The sequence below is a fragment of the Panulirus ornatus genome, chromosome 28 (assembly GCF_036320965.1).
Source record: "Panulirus ornatus isolate Po-2019 chromosome 28, ASM3632096v1, whole genome shotgun sequence".
Lineage (NCBI taxonomy): Eukaryota > Metazoa > Arthropoda > Malacostraca > Decapoda > Palinuridae > Panulirus > Panulirus ornatus.
The window spans coordinates 4485014-4510000 of record NC_092251.1 but is presented as its reverse complement, the minus strand read 5'-3'; the positions used below and the strand labels follow the sequence as shown (position 1 = coordinate 4510000).

Here is a 24987-nt window from a genome sequence, read left to right as displayed (position 1 = left end):
AGGGAGCTGTGGTTTCGGTACATGACACATGGCAGCTAGAGAATGGATGTGAGCGGATGTACCCTTTCTTCCTCCGTTCCTGGAGCTACCTCACTCACGCAGGAAACGGCGATCAGTATTAAAGAAAATCCTACTTTTTATCTATAGACGTAGATGACAAGACACCCATGGGAATATTGTTTTTGATAATTACTCGCTAATGACAAAATTATGTTTGAACTAACTCAATTCAATTTCCTAATTTCTCTGGTGTTTGGGAGAGAGCAAGTCGCGCAAGTAGAAGGGGGCTTTATGAGTTTGCGATAGATGCAGCGAGGTAGAATTTAGAGTCGAAAGAACAGATGGAGGACAAATGAGGATTACTTAGTGAAGCAAGTACTCATAAAATGAGGAAGGGAGAGTAAGAGGGGGCAATAATCTGATGAGCTGAAGAACAATGAGTGATAAACATTAATTACAGCAGTAATTATAATGAGTGTTCATTAGGTAGAAGGAGTTACATGAGTTTGTTTATGAGGAATACCATTGTATGCTTTCCCTTTTGTATTCTGCATTACTACTGTATGTTGACAGAACACGTGCTCACGAAAGCAAAGACAATTGTACTCAAAATGATACATGGTCATTATATATACATAAGAGAAATGACTCAAAAGTCATTTGCTCGGCCATGAGACTCACAGAGGTAGATTTACATCTGAACTCAAACAGCAATAGACCACTGGGTCGTAACAAGGCTGTTTGTGACGTAACGAGGCTGTTTGTGTTAGTGGGGGAGATCAGAAAGCCATTGAGTAATGTGTTAAAGAGTAGAAAGACTCAAGAAACTACGACAGAAAATGTATGCATGTGGAAGACATGCCAAACATCACAGATAAAGACAGGTAGGAGATATGCATTGCCAGATTTAAAGTTTTGATAACATTTGGAAAGTTTACTTTTTCTTGTTTTTTTTTTTTCTACTTTGAGAGAAAAGTAGTTTCCTATAACTTTCAGTGTTATCATGATCGCATTCATACGTTGCATGGAAAAGATTTTCCCAACACATGTGATAATATTAAATTTTGCTGAAGAGGACAACCTTTTTACGCGGTTAAAAGATATAAAATTAACTTGAGCCAATTAGCGGGAGGAAATATGTTAATTCAGTCTAAACTTTTTCTAGACATTACTGCAGAATGAGGCGAGAGTTTGGGGGAAACTCTACTCCAGTCCTTTCGCAGGACTTTGTTTCTGTCTGTCTATCTATCTGAGGCAAAGCCACTGCCATTCGTTAGATATTGGGCGTTGGTCTGTTACTGTAAGTCTTAATCACTATTAGATGATTGAGTCATCATTCTTACAGTGCTGCATATCTATCCATACTTGAGGCATTGCTTCCATTCTTGACACCAACCATTTGGACCCGAGGGGGGTGTTGAATTTCCAAGGCCTGCCACAGTAACACAAACTTCCTGTGTCACGTTTTAGCATTTCTGGGCCGCGGAAAACACGCTGATGCATTGCTATTGTTTTCCTGGGTGACGAATGGTTCAGTTTAAGCTCCTGAGATCTGTAGAAAAAAAGAAGAAAAACAAACTTCCAGACATGTGGACTACAGGAAAGCTCTTAAGGCAAGCACTTCCTCTTGTCCATAGGTCTGGAAGGGAGCCAAATGCGAAGCGCTTGCGTCTGTGTGGAGAATCCATTACCTTAAAACACAGTCAACCCAGCATATGAATATATATAGTCTAAGGATTCCAAGGTTACGCGAGACAATTATTAAAGGATTAACGGGACATCTGCGTCGATAAGTCCCTGGATAGAAACTCGAGGTTTTAGTAGGAATTGTTCCCAGGGTTCGAGGCACAGTGGCTCTTCCCAGGCAGCCACACCACCACGGTAGGTCTGTGTTCCTCAAGTGGGAGACCTTCTAAGAATGGTAGACTGCAGAAAATGGGAACAGGGAAGCCAAAAAATTCCACAACCTCAGGATCTGTATGTGTGTTTTTGTATCCGTAGACGTATGTGCATATATATATATATATATATATATATATATATATATATATATATATATATATATATATATATATATATATATATATATATATATATATATATATATAAAATCATTCGTTTATCTAATCTTTCCCTACATGGAGAGAGAGAGAGAGAGAGAGAGAGAGAGAGAGAGAGAGAGAGAGAGAGAGAGAGAGAGAGAGAGAGAGAGGGAATGAGATCGAGTGACCATCCGATAAAGTGAATTAAATCTTTCCTCCAGTCGGGTTAGTTCGAGGAGAGAGGCTAAACTTAAACGTGAACTGAATTGTCAAGCGTCGGAGATAAAAGCATTAGAGGAGAATGCGATAAGCCGCTGCGAAAGAGGTGTGAGGCGAAACTGGGGAAGAAGAAGATGATGAAAGTGAACGAAATGGGAGGGGAGGAAAGAGAGAGAAAATGAATTATGAACAAGAAGTGAAATGATTAAGCTAAAGTAGAAGATAAAAGTAAGGAAAAGACAAACTAAACAAAGGATAAGTTAATGTAGAGGTTAAGATTTTAGGCAAAGAGAGGAAAATGAAACGACCAGGATTGCTGTCATGTGGTGGTGGGTCTCAGTGTTTGGTAGGAGGCAGTGAAGGCCAGAATGGTGAACAATAGGAAACACAGTACGAATGTTCAAGAGGCGTTATGATATCTGTTTCTTTCCTTACACCGCTAAGCTCTAGAACCCTATATTTTCTAAAGTCTTTCCCCGAGAGGTATTGGCTGCTCCTTATTAAAAGAGAAGGTTTTTCTCCCTTTCCCAAAACTCAAACGTCCTTTTTTTCCCCTTTCGTTTTTATCTTTTTATGAGGTCTGGACTCAGTAAGGTTATTTGTAAGAGACCAGAATTATTACATTGTGAATATAGACAGTATACTAATATGATAATTGAGAACGATTCAAGTGTAGAACTCCCTTCCCTTATGATACAAATAAGTAATTACACACACACACACACACACACACACACACACACACACACACACACACACACGCGCGCGCGCGCGCATGCGCACGCACACACAGCTCAGCAACAAAAAAAAGAGTTGATTCCTCTTTGAGTAAGACATTCCACGTCAAGCTTTGTAATTTCATGCTTATATATTATACGAACACTTAATATCATTATCTAATTATATCATGAATGTCGAAAATAAAAGTTATCCATGACATATGATGAAAAAAATAAGTACGCATAAAAATTTGTAGAGTAATTAATGATATGCAAATCATATATATTTTTTTATGATGATATTTCATGATACACAGGACTTTTTTTCGTGAATAGTTAATGCTAAAATTCTGTCTGAAATAATGGTTCACTTAGGTTTTGAAGTCACCTGGTCTGGCAACACTAGGCGAATGAGGAAGAAGGGAGGAGGGAAGGAGCAAGAAAAATAAACAGTAGAAAAGAAGATATAAGTTAGACGGAAAAGAACAGATGAGGAGAAATGAGGGAGGGAGGAGGATGAGAAGAGATAGATGAGGAGGAAAAAGAAGAAGAGGAGGAGGGAGAGTAGAAGGAGGAAGAGGAGGAGCAGGGGAAGGAGGAGGAGGAGGAGGAGGAAAGGTAGATGAGAATATAGGGGGAAAGACTACAATGGAATGAGAGAGAAAACGGAGAGAATAGGGAATGTAAGAAAGAGACAGGAAGGGAAATATAAGGCAGGATTAGGGAATGAAGCGGAGAAGAGAGAGAGAGAGAGAGAGAGAGAGAGAGAGAGAGAGAGAGAGAGAGAGAGAGAGAGAGAGAGAGAGAGAGGTCGGCATCGGAAAAACTATACGGAAATAACGAAGGGACGATGGTAATGGCTGCTGGGATTTTTTTTCCCCCTCTTTTCAAATCCAATTTGGAATGGCATTAGCCAGGGGGGAAATGAGAGTGTGAGGAAATCTGTATCAGTCCTTCTTTTTCCAGGGGGGAAGGGATGGGCTTTACGCTATCAAGGATTAGAAATGATCGTATGTAATCCCTCTTAGAGTTGTCGGTGGGGCGAGAGACAGTGAGAATAGATACAGAGGAAAATAAGAGAAATAAGAATGTGAATAAAGAATGTCATTGGATCATGTGTGACAATAAAGTAAGATATAAGAACATGATAGATAGAATCGTAATGATAGACTATGATTATTATAGAAATGAGCGTTAAGATTAATGTAGAAGAGATGAAGTACGTGTGAGGATTGAGGAAAATGGAAAGAAGGTTAGTGTAGAGGAAAGAGAAGAGGTAAATATGATCACTGAGAAAGAAGGAATAATGCAGAAATATAAAAGAGAGAAAATAGAGCAAATGCAATTGATTGAATAACAAGAGATTTTTTTTAGCAGAATTTACGAAACAAGAAAATAAACGGGAGCGAATGTGTCAAAGGAAACTTTACTGGCCAGTCTGTATGGAATCTTTGTCCTCATTCGTTTGAACCGAGTATTTGATTGATGTCATAATTAACCAAGGTGATTGAACAACACTAGAAAATGTGTATGAAGTAAAACTACCAACAAATGAAGTATGTGGGAACAGAAGCAGAGGACTGTACGGAAGAAGAGAACTCGTAGGAACAGAAGAGGACTGTGCGGAGGAAGAGAGCTCATAGGAACAGAAGAAGAGGACTGTACGGAGGAAGAGGGAGCTCATAGGAACAGAAGAAGAGGACTGTAAGGAGGAAGAGGGAGCTCATAGGAACAGAAGAAGAGGACTGTACGGAGGAAGAGGGAGCTCATAGGAACAGAAGAAGAGGACTGTACGGAGGAAGAGGGAGCTCATAGGAACAGAAGAAGAGGACTATACGGAGGAAGAGGGAGCTCATAGGAACAGAAGAAGAGGACTGTACGGAGGAGGGAAGGGGACCTAAGGAAAGAAAGGAGAAGGATTACTAATTCAGCAGCTGGGCGGCCTGGTTGGGTAGAATGGGTGTCCTCTGAACCATGAAGGAACGCAATGTAACGAGAACCAACCCGCCCTAACTTTGGCCCGTTCCATCTAACCCTACCTGCTGTGGTGTGTGTGTGTGTGTGTGTGTGGGTGAGGGTGAGGGAGGGAGCCACCTCAGCAAAATGGAGGTAAGAGAGAGAGGTGGGCCGCTGAACTTAAGCCGCTCGTATGGAGGTCTAAGAGACACTTGGAGGATGCCCGAGTCTCTCTAGCGCTACTTTGAGTGACCTGGACACGAGAACTAACGCAGTGAGTTGGAGTTTATGTCCATCTTTACCTGGCGAGTGTAGCGGCTCTGTGCACCTGGGCACACTGGCGTATACGCTGGAAAGCGTCGGAGAAGGAATTGATCTGCTTAAAAAAAAAAAAAAAAAATATATATATATATATATATATATATATATATATATATATATATATATATATATGAAACTCTTCGTTTACCTCTTCTTGATTGCAATCTCTCTCTCTCTCTCTCTCTCTCTCTCTCTCTCTCTCTCTCTCTCTCTCTCTCTCTCTCTCTCTCTCTCTCTCTCTCTCTCTCTCTCTCTCTCTCTCTCTCTCTCTCTCTCTCTCTCTCTCTCTCTCTCTCTCTCTCTCTCTCTCTCTCTCTCTCTCTCTCTCTCTCTCTCTCCTCAGAACCCTAGGGAAAAAAGGTAAAAAAAAATAAGAAAGATGTTTCTATGGAACTTTTCGTAACGTCCCATATAAAGTCCTCCCGGAAACCATTACCTCGAAAGAAATGAAATATGGTCCGAGTCAGCGAGTGGTCTGTGAGTACCGAGAGACCCTTACGGACCCCTCTACAGCCGAGGATGGCCGGCTTGAGGGCTTTAAAAGGGTCTATTACCTTAAGACCTCCACAAGCCTGCAGATGGGACGGGGTTAATCAACGTGATGAATACCAAGATGAATTTAGAAAAAAAAAATAGAAGTGAAGTTTCGAGGTAACGAGATATACTCCTAACGAGATACGATGTTAGGTGGTTGGGTGGTTGGGTAATTAGGCTTTAGGCCTGTTTAGCACCAGGGTCATTCAGGTCGTTGACGTCATTTTGTAATGACCAATTAAGATATCTGCGAGTGTTGAACCCTATCTTAGTACCTTACAAGCTGGTGATTACGAATAAGTAATTATGAATTTGCAAGTAGACACCTTGAAAGGTCGAGTATAACAGAAAACAATCGACCAGTTGTGCATTTTATCATCCTTATCAGCTCTTATGGCCTCTTATCAGTATTATGAGATTAGATGATATGTTACCACCTGTCTTTGATGTGATTTATAGTCTGTGGCAAATATAGTGCCTATCTATACAACACATTTCAGTGTAAAGATATACCGCATTGCAATGCATTATGCAGAAAATATGCAAAATTAAATGCATTAAAGTTTATTAATTCAAACACAGTATTACATATGATTATTCCCGGATGTATGTTGTTGAAGTGATAGAGACCTGTAAGGTGGAGTGTCAGTTGTTTATAGAATTTTTGAAGACTTAAAACTTCATATAAATCGTAAAGTAAATGTTAGTATTGTACTGTGTGTTGTGAGGGAAGACAATATGGTTATGTCCACGACTATATACTGTATGCTGTGGCATATACCATACGTTATATCTAATATGCTCTATGCTATATGCCATATACCCTATAATATGCTCTGTGCTGTATGCTATATGCTGGCTTATGCTTCCCGAGATTAAGTGGATTACGTGAGTGATGCATTATACTATGCCTGAAGATTTACAGAACCACACTTCTGCTTATTTGCCTTTATATCTTCTGTTTGGTTAATTATGCAAATGAATTTTTTGGACATTAAGCTACCAGCGCAGGAAAGCTTATAATATACATCACTCATAAATCACCAACTTTTCCCAGCTAGGGTGATTATGTTGATTTATATCTAGTGTGTATGTATGTGTGTGTGGATGTATATACACAGGAGAAAAAGACATGGTATATACATATACTACATACAAAGTTTGTAAAACTCTCTCCACGTAACACACGAGTAGTAATCACAGATACTAATCACACACACAGAGACACACACACACCACACACACACACACACACACACACACACACACACACACACACACACACACACATATTATGATCATCATCATCATTATTATCATTATCGTCGTCATCATCATGCATCATCATCATCATTATCATTATCATTATCATCATGCATCACCATCATGCATCATTATCGTCATCATCATCATCACTAGTCAGAACTCCTGCTACAGGTGAGGAGAGCGAAGCTCCTGGAGTGTATCATCCTACAGTCACCTGAACTCTTTAGAAAAAAAAAAAAAGACATTGACGAAACAAAACACACACTCGGAAAAAAATATGCCCAGTGTTTGAAGTTCATGGAAGTTATGAAGTCCAGTTCAGTCATTATCAACAACAGTGCGTAAAAATTGTTCTTATTGTGTTTGAGTGATGGGACATTTTCATTGCGCTCTTTGAACACGGCGGGAGTGAGTTTTACCAATGGTGTCTGTGATGTCGACATCAAATGAAGGATTTCCAGAGAGGGGGAGGAAAAAAAATCCTCAGCAAATCTGTATTTTGTGACTCTGTTTCATCTATTTATCTGACTGAAATGTGTGTGTGTGTGTGTGTGTGTGTGTGTGTGTGTGTATGTAGGGGGGAGGTGTTTACCCAATTTTTCTTTCTCTTTTGATATCCTGATAGCGATATTTCTTTTCTTGCCCTGCAGGAAACAGCCCTTGTGAAATAGCTTTCACAGGGTCATTAGGTAGAGAAATATCGGTCTACAGGTGCTCATTGGTAGGTGAGATATTGGTTCCCACGTAACTAGCAGCGAGAGAAATATGGATCCTTACGTAAGTATTAGTGTGAGAAATATTGGTTTTCATGTCCCTATTTTGTTATTTTGGCTTTTGGCGTTAGGCCTGTGGATTGCCAGTAGCGTCATTAAGACAAACGTCAAGTCATTGGATCATTAAGGTGTCCAAGATAATCGTCTTTAAACCATATATAACATCGGTGCATATATGGCCTTTCCCAGCAGAGTTTATTCCGTCGTTTTCTACCGAGGTTTTCACTCCACACACCGTAAATTCTGCATTCTGATAGTTGAAAAAAAAATTCTAAAAACGAAAAATCCGCTCCCTCCTCCCTGTCTAGATTTTTAATCCATTAATTTATCATAAACTTCAGCGTCACGCAATGTTTTCAACATCAGTTTCAACATCTGTGTATGTCTATGCACTCAATTTTTTTTTCGTCCATTCTGAAACTGAGGGGAAAAAATCGGTTATGATTCCTAACAGATCCTGATCATTACTGTCTCTCATGGAGGGAAACATAGGTCACCGCTGTTAGGTTTGACCCATTTTTGATAGCAACAGCTGTTCCAGAATGTGATATTAGGTCAAACCACATGTAGGTCACTGTGGGTGATAACAGATGTAAATGTGAACTGTGCTCTATTATTAATCGTCCTGGTGGTTAATGCGAGTCATACTGGGTCATTAAAGGTCATGTCAATCATGTCTCCCCAGTGAGTGTTACAATGTCTTTCTATTCCCCCGGGTTAAATCGGGTCAAACTGGGTCAGAGTGGGGAGGATGATTATTTAAATCATATAGGTCACCCATCATGTTCCTTACTCACTATTTCTCTTACTCACTATACATTCATTTCATTATAAGTCTTACCCACCATTTCCTCTACTCACCATTCATCTTACCCATCCCCCTCCCTTTTCTCATGTAATAATGTGAAATCTTTCCTCCAGTGTTATACACAAATGCCTTACACACACTAAACTACCAGAACCCCGCACCGGTACCACACCTCACACTACCATCATTTATCAGCGACAGAACCACTAAAATCCAGTCCATTACTCGCTAGTGGTCCATCCCATTATCCCCACGACCTGTGCTAGACCCTGGCGAAGGAGGGTTGAATGAGACTCCATGCATGCCTCTTGAAGAGCAGGAGACGCCACGTATTGAAACTCTTCCTAATGTTTGCTGATGGCGCCTCTCCCACACGGTTCTTAAGTCCCCGGACCCAACGCTGTAGGAGACTCACTTTTTTTTTTAGGCCTTGTGGATGTGTCAGGATTGGTCAGGTTAATCACCAGTACCTCGCCGTAAACACAGGACGAAAGAGCTTTGTCAAGAGTGGCTTCTTTATCTATTTCTACTCTGGAAATAAATATGGCGATTTCTTGATACGAATCTGTAGATAAAAAGGGAAAGAGAATGGAACGGGCTGCATAATGATTCACATTTTGATGCGGGGAAATTGGCAGGAGATTCACCGTCTATGTTAATCATGGCGGAGGAAGACTCTTACAATCGCTGACTCTCCTTATCTTGGAGTGTTATAATTCGTGAGGGTGTACAGATATTCAGATAAGTGGCCAAATGCAATAAATTTAAGAATTAAGTAAATTAGAAATGTCATAATCATTGGAAATCCACAGTTCACCACCCGACCAGTACATCTAATAATATGTGTTGGATTATCTACCCTTTACAGTTTCAGATTGATGTAAACTTTTGTTTCGTATGTATCGTTATATCTTGTTCCAATATTGGCCTATCATCTCCATCTCTCCTCTCACGTATATGGGATGCATCGTATGCATGAAATCTCACAAGCCATGCATACGGAACACCATTTTTGCTTTCAGACTTTACGTTCAAATGCTGTGTCTAAAGACTGTCGAACTTATACATGTGTCTTTCTAACGTATTCTCACTTGCAAGTCATAAATGTACCTTTCTACCCTACCGTGTGGTATGTTAATTAGATCCAGTTTAAGTTAGGCTGTTTCGTATTCATCTGTGCCACATATTAAGTCATCAGGCAAGGCTTATTTACCTCATCTTCCCACTCACCGAATATGCTTCCGTCGCTTAAAACCAGGATCGCTATTTCCTTGGGATAATTTTCCACCAGCTTCTTTGCTGGAACCACTGTGTCGTAAGACAATAAGAAAATAGATGGAAATAATCATTGACACGTTCCTAAAAGCAGTGTAAGTGACAGAGGGAAATAAAGAGAGTAGAAGTAAAAGATGATGATGTCCAAGGTATTGGTGATGATGGGAGGAATAAATTGGTGAGCTTGGCTAGGGAGGGAGTGAGGGAGTGTTAGGGAGAAGGAGTGAGGGGGAGCCAGGCTCTGGCGCGGGTGCAGTGAAAAGCTAAGAGGAGGATGTGTGTCATCAATCATGACCAGGAGGTGAGTGGGAGGAGAGAGGTCGCTACTGCAGTGGACGTAAACAGCGAATGGTGAGAGTGGAGAACTGATAGGAAAAGGGTGAAAAATAAAAGGGAGTGAGGGAGAGGGGGAACGAGAACGAGAATGAAAGAAATTCGAATAGAAATAAAGAAAAAGTAGATTGTTAAGGGTAGATGGTAATGTTACGTCATGATGCCCTGGCAATATCAATTACATTCCAGCAACAACGAACGCATCTTAAGCACTCTCCACAAAATGTGATTCTCTCGTTGCAACCCAGACTCTCCAAAACATGATCACGCAACTCCTCAAGATAAACTCCATTCTTCTTCCACTTACAGTCGCGCCAGATTACCCCAACTGGCCTAAGACAGACCAAATTATCAGAGGGGAATTAGTCTTCGATTCCCAGATCTCTTGGAATGATTTACGAAGATGAGTTTTCCCCGAGACGAGAAAGTTCTCTTGTCTTCATAATTCACAGCCCATAGTGAATTATGATGTGTCTTCATGTTATTCAAAGGGGAGGAATGAGATGTCGCCCTCTGTCTTACTTGAAAAAAATAAACACAGTTGTTACTCTATGTTCCCCAATTTTCAGCTGGTCAGGCTACAAAATGCTTGGAAAATGGAAGAGGAAAAGTTTGCTGAAGTAATCAAACCAATGTTGGCTTTACAAAGGTCAGGTACATCAGCTTATGAGGTGATCCGAGGTTGTGAGTTGTGGCGTTCGAAGCTAAATGGATGGACTTGAGAAGCAGTGATATTACGAGAGCTCATGACAACAATAATTTAGTGCTGTGTCATCAGCCCCCGACGGGCCAGATTGAAGTAAATGCATCACAATAGGTTTTCAGAATTGAGTGAACCAGTGCAGGAGACCAGGAGTCGAACGAATCATCAGCCTTGGAGGTAAGAGTTGAAGCAACGAGGGGTGAGAGTTTGAGTGAATCAGTGTCGGGGATTGAAACTTGAGTGAATCGTAGGGGGTGGTTCTAATCTGTTTGATTTTATCGTATGTATGACATGGGTGTATGTGTATTGGAGGAGCTTATGATTATGTGAATCAGCGCAGAAGTTCTAGGTTACATGAGTCACAAGACGATAGGATCTTAATTAATCTATAAAGCTTGTTGTGAGTGTATGTGGAAATCACCATATTCTTTCGATCACTGGAGAATAACTTCAACGAACTGTTCATAAGTAAAAGGAAAAAAAAAAGACCGATAACTGTTGTGAATCATTTCATCAGCGTATTCGATGTCTAGAGGCGAAGTTGTAAATTCAGTGTTGGTCATGATGAATGTTTTTTTTCACCAGTAAACTTCTCTTCCCCGAGTCACTGTTTCTTACAACTTCAACTTGAATCTCCAACAGTGAAAACACACTGACTCTGACGAAAGTGCTTGTGACTCAGTTCCCTAACAGTGCCAATAACAGACTCAGTATGACCTCCGAGCTGCAGGGGAGAGGCAGATAGACAGACAGACAGACAGTAAAAGAAAAGACAAACATACAACAAGGAAAACAGTCAAAAAGACAGACAGAGACAGATGACAGATAGACTATAAACACACTAGGCTGATAATTTTCATTCCTCATTTAGTTTCTTTTCTTATCACCCTCCCTCCTTCCTCCTCCCTCTTCCTTCTATCTCCCTTTTCTTTCCGCAAAAAAGGGGGGTTCAGATCTCCCTTTGATACTGGGGTCGACCTAAGTTGAAATGTTTAAACATATTTGCCTAAGATTTATTCAACATACCTCACTTCAAGGTAACTTTCTGAGACGTGTTTACCAAGAGCATTCCTAATTGCGCTCTGTACCCACTTGACGTCGTTTGATAGTTTTCCCAGCACTCCCGAGCGTTAGTGGGTCTGTAGGATGGTCGTTCGCCGATATATGACGCTCTGGAGACCATCATATGGTCTTTGTTTTAGGATGAGGTCGAGTGCACAGCTCTAGGGGAAACCAGAAAAGAAAAGGAGACTAGTATCAATCATTTTTCTCTAATATAAACTGGAGGATAGATATATAGACGAATATGAGAGTTGAAAATCTAAATGATTTGGTTTGGGTGAGACTGGATGAGAGCCAGATATGATGCAGTTTATCCAGGTTCTTCATCAAACGTCAGAGACCATTGATGTGGGCCGATGGTCATCCACTCTGGGCCCCTGATCTGAGTGGCCAGTAATTTGCCACACGTCGGCCACTGATATCCTTGTACAAGGGGGACGGTGAGGCATGGAATACTGGACCCGAAACGCGGAACTTGAAACAGGGGATGTGAAATTTGGAACATCAAAGATGGGATCCCCTCTGCCTGGTGTGTGTTCAATTACCTGTTACTTATAATTACTTTGTGTGTGTGTGTGTGTGTGTGTGTGTGTGTGTGTGTGTGTATGTAATTACGTATTTGTAATTACCGTTTTCTACAGTACTGTGTGCGGTGTGAGGTACACTCGTGGGGCCCCATCTGAACTTTTTCCCTACATATGACAAGATTGTCCCATTAGGTAGAGCTGTCGAGTGTTATGTGTGAGATGAAGAGAGTGTGTGTGTCCGTGCGCTGCATGCCAGACACCAAAGTGTACATGGAGCAGAGAGACAAGACAGATTCTTGGCTCATGGAGAGGAATTTGACAGCCACTGTATTGATGTCTTCGATGGTTTGCTGACTCCAAGTCCTTGGAAACAGAGCCTCTTTACAAGGAGAAAACATCACACTATATAGATTAAATGATGTATATGAATTCAACATTTCCACCCAATTTCTATCGTGTTCTTCACATGTCCAATTTGGGGCTTCAACATCGATATTCCTTTTCTTCTGTTATCGCTGAATGCTGTAATTTCTTGGAGGCCAAATTATTCATGAAGAGTGAGTGGGTTGTGCTGGTGGAACAACACGACACGAGGTTCACCTCTTGGAGAAGGTGTTGATTACCTGCCCAGAAACACTGGTGGATAATTGAAACCTTGTCTAGGTGCTTTCCACTCCCTCATCCACTCCATCGTCGACGACGAAGGAAAATACCCACCAAGGATATAACCTCCTCAATCCTCGTCTCCCAAAGGCTTACAAATACACCCTAGATTTACTGTAGGGTATTCGACCCCTCTGATCAATACATCAGTTAACGTGATGTGGACTTCAAGCCACCTAGACACGCTTGTGGCGTCTCGTGTATGAAGGTCTATTCCTCTGAAATACGCAGAGGCCGAGCCCTCCCGTTTAATCATCATCCAGAGAAATGCACACGTTCCTACCAGAGCGTCCATCACGTATCTTGATGACTGCAGGTCTAGCGAAGCATTTGTCATCTTGAGACTAAGGCAGAGCAGAGGAGGAGTAATTCTTGGCCCAGGTCGGTTAATTAGTTTAAGAATGGGAGGGGTAATTAATGGGTGGAGGGAGAGGAAGTTAATTAAGTGTGGAGGGGGTCAGGTCAAGGGATGGATGAGTCGTGAGAGAGGGGAAAGTGATGAGTGGAGGGAAAATGTGGCGACTGGAGGGAAGTTAATGTGATAAGGGTGGGAGGTGGATGAAAGAGATTGGAAGATAACGACGTGGCCCTTGAGAATTTTTTTTTTTCATCTCGAATTAAGAGAAATTGCCTCTCCAGTTGTTCTTGTTCCTTGTTACGTACGAGAGAACATGCGTCAAACAAATGAACGATTGAACCATTACTGAATGATCATTGAATAGAATTCCTACCGGAAACATTTCTATACAGTTGGTATATTTTTCAGTTTATGCTTCGATACGATTCGGAGTTCCGGATTTCAAAGTTTAGAAAAATATTATCAACCATCAGAAGTCATAAGCCCGAGATCAAAGCTGATTTACAGATAATCCTGTAAACCCAGACTCTGAAAATGAGGGGGGAGAAAAAGGAAAAAGACTTTTCTCCCTCTCGTACAGGTATGAAATAGAGATTTTGTACCCCAAAACCAGGAAAGCGTCCCGTTTTTTATTGGTTTACGAGTGAGATATTATTCCTGTCTGTTGTGTGATGGTGGTGGTGGTGATATTGAGGGTGGTGGGGTTTGGTGGCGGTGTTGGTGGTAACTGTGATGTTGGCGATGGTGATGAAGATAGCGATGGCGTTGCTACTCTTGTTGGAGATGTTGGTGATCACGTTTTTCAATCGGTGGTGAGAGTTGCACCTGTGTCTGTCCTTTGTAAGCGCCGATAATGCAGCTTCTAGAGCTTAAGCCGTGCCGGTTTCAGCTGCTGCAGCTGCTGTTACGTATGTAGAAGGTAATATTTCTGCTGTTGCTGCTGTTTCCAGGGACGCTAATGTTACAGCTGCTGTTGTCAGAACTCTTACCGTTGCCTGTGTTGTAACTGCTAAATACGCTGTAGTAAGAGGACAACAAATACAGAGAGCTGAATAGATTTCGTCTGTGCTTAGAATTATTACAGTATGCAAGTTTGGTGCCCCTCAGTCTTCGCATTTGGACCGTCAACTGTAAATGTCGCGTTCTCTGCCGTCTTGACTTAGTATATACCGCTCTCTGTCGCACTGCTTTCATAACACACGCTCCCTGAATTCATTCTACCACCTTGCTTGTGACTGGTTCCCCTTCTGCACTCAGCATCAACATGCCTCCATCGAAATGATAGATTCTTTTAGCCTTTACACTCACATTTTCCTCATTCCCTTCACAGCCTACCCTTAGATATAGCCCTACGTCCTTTCTTCGCCTTTCATTTCATATACATTTTCCTCTCTTGATGAACCTCATCATTCCCTCACTCATGTCCTCATTCATGTCTTCACGTATTGTACTTGCGAATGTCTTCTTCTGCCTCACCTCATTCATTCCCGTGACCCACCTTAACCATTCGGAAATCCACAATGCATAAAGTGTTCCAAACATAATTTAGAAAGTTTTTTTTCTATCTGTTAATCTTTGGACTGCACTATGTTCGTCCCTCAGACATTGCATAGTAATGTCTAATACATTTCCCTCCTTTTTTTTAACTTCCTTTCGTCACTTTTAGCGAAGATTCAGTTTCGAGGGGAAAACGAGGAAAGTGAACTCTACCTCATGGCTTCGAAAGTGAACCCCCTTCCACCTCCTTCTCATCTGCCTTCTCTTCCTCACCCTCTTCTTTTATTCTGCTCCTCCTCCTCCTCCTCCTCCTCCTCCTCCTCCTCCTCCTCCGTCTCTCCTCCCTTTTTTCCACGTCACTTCCTATGACCTGAGTCTCAGACGGTCACTAGAAAGTTAAATGGAATGTCGTCGGCTCCGCTAAGTTGGCTCTGGGGTTCTCTGTTACCTGCCCCCCCAAAAAGAAAAATGATATATATATATATATATATATATATATATATATATATATATATATATGTATATATATATATATATATATATATATATTAGTTCGCACACTTCACTCAGTTCTCCACCAACATTCTCCCTGATTACTGCATCTTCTCCCTCATATCTCTCCCTCCTCCCCTCCTTATCTCCCTCCTGACTTCCCCAGTATATTTTCATCATAAACACGTGTCGAAGGTAGAGGGGGAAAGGAGGGGCCGGGGCCATGTAATCAAGAATTACATTTTCCCTAAACGTAGCAATTACTGATGATTACCCAGCAATTATATAAAGAAATTGTTCCCTCGCGACGGATTAATTCCTCCTTTTGTGGGGTGCTATAGTTTACCTGACTCGTTTTAGAATTGACAAACGACTTGGCGTTGTCTGGGTTCGTCTGCTCTGCCGAACGATTTCACGGTTCCATCCACTAGGGATCTTCCGATCGCTGAGGCGCATTAGATCCTTCTTGCTCTTGAGATTCAGCGTATGTTGATCTGTTTCGCAGAAGGTTTATCGTCGGTTGATCACTCTTTCTCAAGTCCTTGTCTTCGGGAGGGGATGAAGCAGGGATGGACCAGCGTCGAGCCATGAAGTCGGGGATGTCCCCTTTTGGGCTGCGATGGGAGGGAGCGTAATGTAGAATGGATGTGTGGGTTGGAAGATGTGGATGAACATATACGTAGGTTTATAAAATGTGGAGTGGAGGGCTGGTAGGCTAGTGAGGCAAGGGGGGGAATGGTGTCCATGTTGGAGAAACTGTTGGAGATTGTTGGTTCGAGAAGGGGGAAAAAAAATGGACAACCCGGTGTGATCACTCATACCACTGACCTCATTCTTGGAGCTGTCAGCCCACTAAACGTTTTATGCATGACCCGCTTCAGCCACTGTGGTGTTGTATTCAGACGAAGTGGAGAGAAGGTTGTGAATCAAACCATGTACCCAGAACGACATTTGTGTATAATCACATATACTGACGCGCATGCAAACACACATATATGTAGACACACTTGTAGACACGCCATGTATAAACACACACACACACACACACACACACACACACACACACACACACACACACACACACACACTTCTACCGATACAAACAACTTCATTCGTGATCGGAATATCATTGAACATATGACCAATCTATGAAGCAAACTGCGAGACGAGAAAACCCTGACGAGGCACCCAGCTGCTTTGCATATATCGGCTGCAGCTTAATATTTCAGAGGAGGGAGAGAGAGAGAGAGAGAGAGAGAGAGAGAGAGAGAGAGAGAGAGAGAGAGAGAGAGAGAGAGAGAGAGAGCTGCCGCTAGCAGAGCGTCAATCTTGTATAGGCAATCCTAAGTGTGGGTCGCACACGGAGAATGTCAGCCCTTAAAAAAAAAAAAGTACAGCTGCAGTGTAGCCGCCGTCGTCCCGTCAGCCCTCCGTCAGGAGTCAGCCCTGAACATCTGCCGGTGACCTAGGAGTATCAGGGCAATACTCAGAACCCAAGAATGTGCAATAAACCACGAGCGAATGATGACAAGAATGTGTGATTATCCACGTGTACATTATGGGGTTCTACAAAAGCCTGGCCCCACTTCTCGTGTGTGTGTGTGTGTGTGTGTGTGTGTGTGTGTGTGTGTGTGTGTGTGTGTGCAAAGTTGATTTCTTTATATGATTATGTCCTAATTAGATTGATACTCCCTATCATAAGTTGCGAAGAATCACATCTCCCTCTGTCGTCAGAATCGATACTTATTACCAATAACTCCGAATCATGTTGTGTATTGCGAGTTCTTCATGATTCCACCAATCCTGACAGATCACTTCCAGTCGATGATCACACTGTCCATTATGTAGAGCATCACCTCTACTGAGAAACGGCTAGACCACCAGAAGACGTAAGCATGAATCTTGCAGAGTCTTACATCACAGCTTAGAGTGGAACAGACTGTGAAAAAGAGTTGTCAAGAATGAGAACGGAACGCTGAAATAGATGAAGAATATGGAAGATACAGATCGAGAGGAATGCTAAAGACGAGTGTATATGACTAGGGCCAAAGGGAGAGGAGTGAGGATGAGAGTATGAGGGAGGCAGAAAGGACAGCGAGGAGAGGTGAGAGCAACGAGGGGATGTTTGAAGTCATGAAAATACAAGAACGAACGCGGGAGAGTCAGCATGAGTGTGATGGCTGTACACAGAATACACTCACGACGACCTCGTCTTCGTCCCCATCAGCAGTCACTGGGAGAGGTTCTTCCTAATGTCTGATAGTGGACTACACCGCTTGTCATTTGATCAACTTCGAGACATGATCTTTGCATAGCAGTTTCCACGCCGGGCCTTGACGAAACGGAGCCTTGATCCAATATGAGGAGAGCGAGACGATTGAAGATTTCTCTTCGCTGTCACCAGCTAGGGATGCGTGTCGAGCAGAGGACTTGCCGGGCTGCTGTGGGAAGTCGAGAGTTCTGCTCGTCAATAGCACCCGCTCAGCCAGAGGACGCAGAGGGTTCAGTGCCAGGAAAAGGTCGAATACCTGTGCTAGATGTCCTTCAGCAGATACAGCAAAATATCCAAGTCATATCTTTACTTTCCCGTGTCCATATGTGTCAGTTCCTTTGAATTCCATATTTTCATTATTCCAACACCTTCACCTTTGCTTTCCCTCAAATTTTTACTATCTATATGAATTATTTCAACTTCTTTAAGTCACACCATTACATTTTGTATGAATAAATTCTCCCTCTCTTCCCTTTACCTCGTCATTGCTTCTCCCCTCGATCATTTATTCTATCACCTGTAAACTAGTTTATCGCACATTCCATATTGTCTTCGTCATCTTTTCCCATTCCTCCCCTGCAACGTGTTGATTTAGTACGGTGTTATCTTCCCGACACTAGTGCTTCTGAGTGGCACGTTCGTTTACTTCCATCGAAATGTAGATATACCTATTTTCAGTTTATGTAATGAACTGAAGTCCCTCGTTTCTTACCTGATCATGTATACCCCACCCTGAGCACAACCCACCATAACTGAGCATGAGGCGAGGTATCAAATGACCCCAACATTCGCATGTTTCACCTTTCTACATTACGAGGAAGTTTAAAGTGGACGTCGCCAACAACACAGCCTCCTCTTCCTCCTCCTCCACCTACTGGCTGCCTCCCCGACCCACTTCTCCAACATGTTGTGAACTGCTGTGATCCTCTCCTTCTCTGGGTTTACTGACTAGAGGAGTGAAATCCAAAACTTCGATTGTCCAATCCCTTTTCCTCCTTGCTTTAAAAAAAGAATCTACGTATTAAAATGACACCTATCCCATGAATTCATCTCTCCATCCTTACTGAAGAAAACGCTTGTCAGGTTCAGTCTGTTTTCCATCCTCGCTTTGAATAACATTCTTCATCTCTGCTCCCTTCGTCACCCACGGTTGAAAAAGACACCCGTCCCTACGAACCGCTTTCTATCCTCCCTTAAAAAGACCTCCGTTCCTTCCATTCTCTTTCCCACACCTTATAAACACTCCCTTTCCGTCCAACCCTCTTTCAGTCAAAGCTTTAAAGAAATCCCCTTCTAACCATTCCTTTCACAACCCTTTCTTAAAAGGAACACCCGTCCCTTAACCCTTTTTAAAGCCCCGCTTGAAATCACCCCTTGCTCCATCCACTCCTTCCTCTTTCTTCTATCCCCACCTCTCTTAAAGTGACGACCCTCCCGTCCACCCACTTTGTTCCGTCTCACTCCCCTTTCCTCCTCCCTCGCTTAAAAAGACACACCCCTTCCCCCCTCGCCAAGTCCTCCTCCGTCCACTCCCCAGATCTCCAGGCACCGAGATCATCCCAACACTAATTCACGAGTGCAGAATCTGCACCCTTGAACTCGATTTCCCCCCAAACTGAGAATCTGGTTCTTATCTCTCTCGTTTTACACGGCGCTCCAGGTCCTCCGGGACCAGCATTGGGCAATATCCATATTTTACCGACAGTGGGGTGGAACTACCAAGAAAAATCCTGTCAAAAAATATGCTGGATTTAGGGGAAATATAAAGAGGATTTGTTAAGGCCCTTTCATAAGAAGACTGAGGAAGGGGTTCAGAAGTTACGTAAGAGCTGGAGTATAAGGATCAATAAGTGATTACATCTTGTGTAAGATATACGAGGTGATCCAGGATTTCAATCATGTTATATAGGTAGCATGTAAGATTTGCCACAAGGGATGACTTAGAAAATGATTTAATATGACCTTATTAAAAATTCGGGACCTTTTGCGAGGTAATTCGAGTCCTTGCTGTTGGAGGGCATTATGTATTCTATGATGGTCCGCTTTCATATGAACTATATTCGTGTATATATATATATATATATATATATATATATATATATATATATATATATATATATATATATATATATATATATGCAATTCCTTCATGCCATAAAACTAACCTTTCACTTATCATACTTCCCTCTTGTCGTAGATTAATGGATACCACCAGGATTTTAAACCACATCCTCATACCATACCGACATAACCTCAGCCTTTCTTGTCACACTCTTTCATCACAACTTCTCTTCTACACTTTACTCTGCCGTGTTGTTCTATCTTCCCTTCCTTAACCACATTCCTTATTTTCTTCCCGTCCATTTTCTCTACTTCCACTCCCTAGGAGTTCATTCTCTCTAGATTTCCCTCACGTATGGCAGGTGTTCCTCTGTTCATCCTCATCATGCGGGTACGTTCCATGGACCTGATAACAGGCACAGGGGAACGGGTCAGTCAGAATGTCTGACAGTGTAACAATACATTCCCTTTTGTGAACGACGTAAAAGGCAATTAATTTTCTTATTAAACCTGCCATTAAGCTATTATTGGGTTATTTTTCGTGGTGAAAATTATTTTCAGGTGTTCCCCTATCATTTGTTTTTTCTAATGAAAATGAAATTACTGAAAATTTATATATATATATATATATATATATATATATATATATATATATATATATATATATATATATATATATATATATATACATATATATATATATATATATATATATATATATATATTCATATGAACTTTTTTAGCTTTTTTGTAGCGGAAAAACATTCAAATGTTCTTGGTGCTGTTCACATTTTATTTAATGAAAATTCACATTTTTGTTCCAAATTTTGTAAACTTGTTTTTCCCCTGTATTTTGTGTACCCTTTACATGTCGACCACTTTATTAATAAATCGTAAATAACAAGGAATTTTATATCAAGGGGAATATAATGTATTGCATTTTTGTTTTGCCGTTTTTGACATTTCTTCTAATGGATTAGGTCAAGCAAATCCGACATTTTGTTTGGATATATTGTATACACATTATCAAACACGTGAAAAGAAATGTACCATAATATATATTTCCTAGATGTTCGAAAACCTTTTTGCTATTTTGTCTAAATTTTGATGATTAGCATGTACCTTGTCTCGTTGCCTTTGCTGATATGAATTTCAAATCTTTAGCAACAGTAAATATTCATAGTGATGGAGACGGCATATCCTCAGTTTCTAATGAGTTGCAATTGAACGTGTTCTACATGCATAGTTATGTCCTGCATGTGGTCTTGTGCTACATTGTAGTTCTTTTGTTTTCGTGTTTCAGTCATTTTTCTTAATTCAGCAGGGGTCCTGGGGTCAGCAGTCTCTCTCCTGCAGCAAAAACACGGTCGTGTATAATAGAAAAGGAATTTTTTGCTCCAACATGTGTTCCGTGTGTGAGCAGGTGTTTGCCTGCCAAAATAAGAGTTTGTTCGTCAGCAACTGTCCGTGCGTCAACCAGAGTTCGACATTCGTCAAGCAACTGTTCGTTCGTCAACTAGAGCTCGACATTCGTCTGCAACTGTTCGTTCGTCAACCAGAGTTCGACATACGTCAAGCAACTGTTCGTTCGTCAACCAGAGCTCGACATTCGTCAAGCAACTGTTCGTTCGTCAACCAGAGTTCGACATACGTCAAGCAACTGTTCGTTCGTCAACCAGAGTTCGACAATTCGTCAAGCAACTGTTCGTTGGCCAAGTTCAGAGCCACGATCTATTCGTGTTCTTGCCTCAAGCGACTGAGAGTGAAACAGATGTCGTAATCCCCCAGAATGTATTTGCTTCCTGGAATTATGTGCAACAGTTAAAGCTTTAATTACATCTCATTAACGGCCTTAGTGATTAAGCATGCAGATGGCTCGTTAAGCACCCGGTTAGTGCGTTCGTTTAGTCTGGCAGACATCGGGAGGGAAGGATACCATGTACTCAAGACTTTCAAAACACTCCACTCTATGAACTTCACCCCCCCCCCCCCCCCACGCCATCTCTAACACCTCACCACACTTCCGTGACACCAGACCACAAGCAGTGTGTGTACGGGACGTGCACCATCCCCTCCATCAAGGCTGCACCACTATACCACACGACACACCACACCACACACACACACTACGCCACAACGCCAACGGAAACCACAACAGGCAATGCCAAACTCACTCCTGCACCATCAGTAGCAGCGCCCGATCCTCCCCTCCTCCTCCTGCAGTAGCCTTCATCGGTGTGAGTCGTGCGATGTAGCGCTCAATATTTTGTGGAATACCTCTGGATGCCGCTGGTCGCCCCTTCTTTTTTTTTTCCAAACAAACAATGTTTTCAAAATTTACTGGATCTATATGAAAGTCCTGCCATTGAAAAAGAAAATAGAAAATGGAGTGGGGGGGATATTAGATTTACTTATTTTACATGAATGGCTTTTTCTTTTTAAAGGGCATTACGTTTGCCTGTTTTACATGTTTTATAAAGCAATTTCTTTTACGTGTTTACTGAGTTTACATGTAAAACTTTGATAAAAGAGCCCTGAGTTTACCGTTTGTTGCTCAAAAATCTCTTTTCAGCATTAAGTTTACCGACGCTACGTTAAAAGAACTTTTACAAAAAGTGAACTGAGTTTACCGGATTTACGCGAGTTATATGATCCCAGGGCACAGAGTACATGTCCACTATCAGATCACATGATTTGATACTGGTAACCTTATGCGTGTCAAGCATCAGGAATTGTTGCATTTTTCGAGATGGGAAAATGTAATTCGGAGTGAATATTGTTGAGGGATAAAGCAATACCTCTGCTCATGGTTAGAATTGCAAAAATTTCATGGATTTATAAAAAAAAAAAAGAAAAGATAAAAAGAAATCTCAGATTAGCGACATGGAGTAGTTTTCATTCGTTACAAAAAATTGCGAAATTTGGATAGGAAAAAAATTGCTAGAATGCGTTGATGTAATCTAGTTGATACAAATTTTCTTTTTTCCCCTTTTTGTGTTTTTGTTTTATATCTCATGTCCGTGTAAAGTGCATCTTTTTTTTTTTGACCTCATCTGTCATGACCCAACCCCTCACCTGTTGCACTATCTATTCTCATCTCTCATGATCTCACCTGCTATGCCTTATGTTTTCACTAGTCGTGGCACTTTCTTTCCTCACCTGCCACTCTTAATGAGTTGCTGGGTTTCATGACTTCTTCACTCACCAGTCGTACCATACCCCTTCACTTGTCACGTCCTCAACTGTCTTATACCTCCGTCTGTCATGCCATATGTCCTCACCTGTTATGCCTTAAGCCCTCTTCTTTTATGTCATACATCCTCACCCGTCGGTTCTCCTGTGCCCCACTCATACTTTATGCCCTCACCTGTCATGGATTTTGCTGGCGACTGACACGTCTGCATCCCCCCGCCTCTCACTTCTAACATTCTCCCCACTTTTCTCCCCATGAGAGACGAGGAGTGCAGGAGAGTGGTGGGAGGGAGGGGCGAGAGAGGAGTGGATGGGCCTTCTCTCTCACACCTAGGGTGGAAGATACGTCTGGGAGAGGTTGGGGACACAACGAATTTGCGAAGTTCTGAACCCTACCCCTATCCTCTCTCTCTTTCTCTTCCGTACCCTACCCCATCCTCTCTCTCTTTCTCTTATACAAATCCTGTTCTGTAGGCTCGTTTCTGAATCTATTGTCATACATGAGATACACTGTAGCGTCTAGATATATTGAAAGATAATTGTAATTGTAATTACTCTTTTGTTATTACTTATTTGTACAATGTGTGGATTGAGTTCTACACTCGTGGGGTCCCCCATCTCTTGAACTTCCTTTGTGTGTGTGTGTGTGTGTGTGTGTGTATCGGGGACATTTCCAACTGAATTTTCGTCGCAAAAATATAAATTTGCGTTTATCGGGAGTAACATCGTCCAGCCACGCTAAGCGGACATCGCTGGCAAATTACGGGATCTTAAATCAGCCAGGTGTAGCAGGCACAACGGTACGTGAGGTACGCCCTTCCGTCATACGTCGCACCTATTGTTAATGACCTCGTGTTCCCTCAGGTCATTGGGGGTGGGGGGGGAGTTAGGGTCATGACCCCACCCGAACGACCCGACCATCTGTTATATACACCAAACATATGTTCACAGGTTCTCAGGGGGCAAAATAATGTCATTAAAGTCATAAACGTAAGCATACGTTGAGCTAAAGCTCATGCTCTCTATACTTACGCACTCATTCGCGGCCTAATAGTTCCCCACGAAGGGGCGTAACTCGCAAATGAACACAGGTCAGCAAGAAAAAAAAGTTTTCTCAATTTTTTGACAACTTCGTCTCATATTTTTTTTATTCACGTCATTATCGTTCATCTAAGCCTTCAAGAGTATACTCATGTCTGCCGAACACCAGCTTATGGAAGACAAAAAAAAAAAAAAGGCTTTGAAACTGAAAATAACGACGAGATTTTGGGGGGAGAGGAACGAGAGAGAATATTTAAGAATTTCCATTCTCACTCCAATTCTCATTTCGTGTTTTTATCCCAGGTTCTCTTTCTCATTTGGTGGTGTCAGTCTCCCTATATCAGGCCAGTGAGGCACACACACACACACACACACACGACACACACACGGAGGGGTGGCATTTTCGAATGGTTTATCTGTCAAAATTACACGTTACGGAATAATACATTGTACAGAGGAACGCATTCTGACGAAGGCTTTACTAACGAATAATTCAATATGTCATTGCCTGATCCATGGACCTGGAAATCGTGTCATTGTTATGTAATTTTTTCACCCTTTTACCGTGGGGAGAGGATTATAAAATTTCGGGTTATATGAGAAAATTGTGTATCTAAATTGGAGAATAATTGGTGAATGAGTTTGATCAGATGTTATACACAATATGCTGGACCATCAGGTTTTTAACATTTGTGTATTACATTGCCTTAATTACATTATAATACTTTACGGTTTTTTTTTTTCGATTACAGTTTTTTCCTCCTAAAATGAAATTGCGAAATGTTTAAGAAAGTTTTTTATGGGGGGAGGGGGCGAGTCATCGTCTTAGATATCATTTCTCCGTATTGCATTACCGTCTACCATCAAGGCTTT

General features: G+C 41.7%; 2 protein-coding genes across 6 annotated transcripts in view; one reads left to right on the top strand and one right to left on the bottom strand.

Moving 5' to 3' along the window:
• The window catches only part of LOC139757774 (hemicentin-2-like), a 367317-nt gene that overhangs the window by 90362 nt on the left and 251968 nt on the right, over positions 1 to 24987 (top strand). The window contains exon 1 of one of the 3 annotated variants that reach the window (XM_071678557.1): positions 7699 to 7834. The exons of the other annotated variants lie outside the window; for them this stretch is intronic. The gene's annotated coding sequence lies outside the window, so the exon portion shown is untranslated. Of the gene's footprint in view, positions 1 to 7698; positions 7835 to 24987 lie in introns of those variants that run through there. 3 annotated transcript variants of the gene reach the window in all.
• The window catches only part of LOC139757776 (protein amalgam-like), a 103859-nt gene that overhangs the window by 15541 nt on the left and 63331 nt on the right, over positions 1 to 24987 (bottom strand). The gene's annotated exons all lie outside the window — the stretch shown is intronic.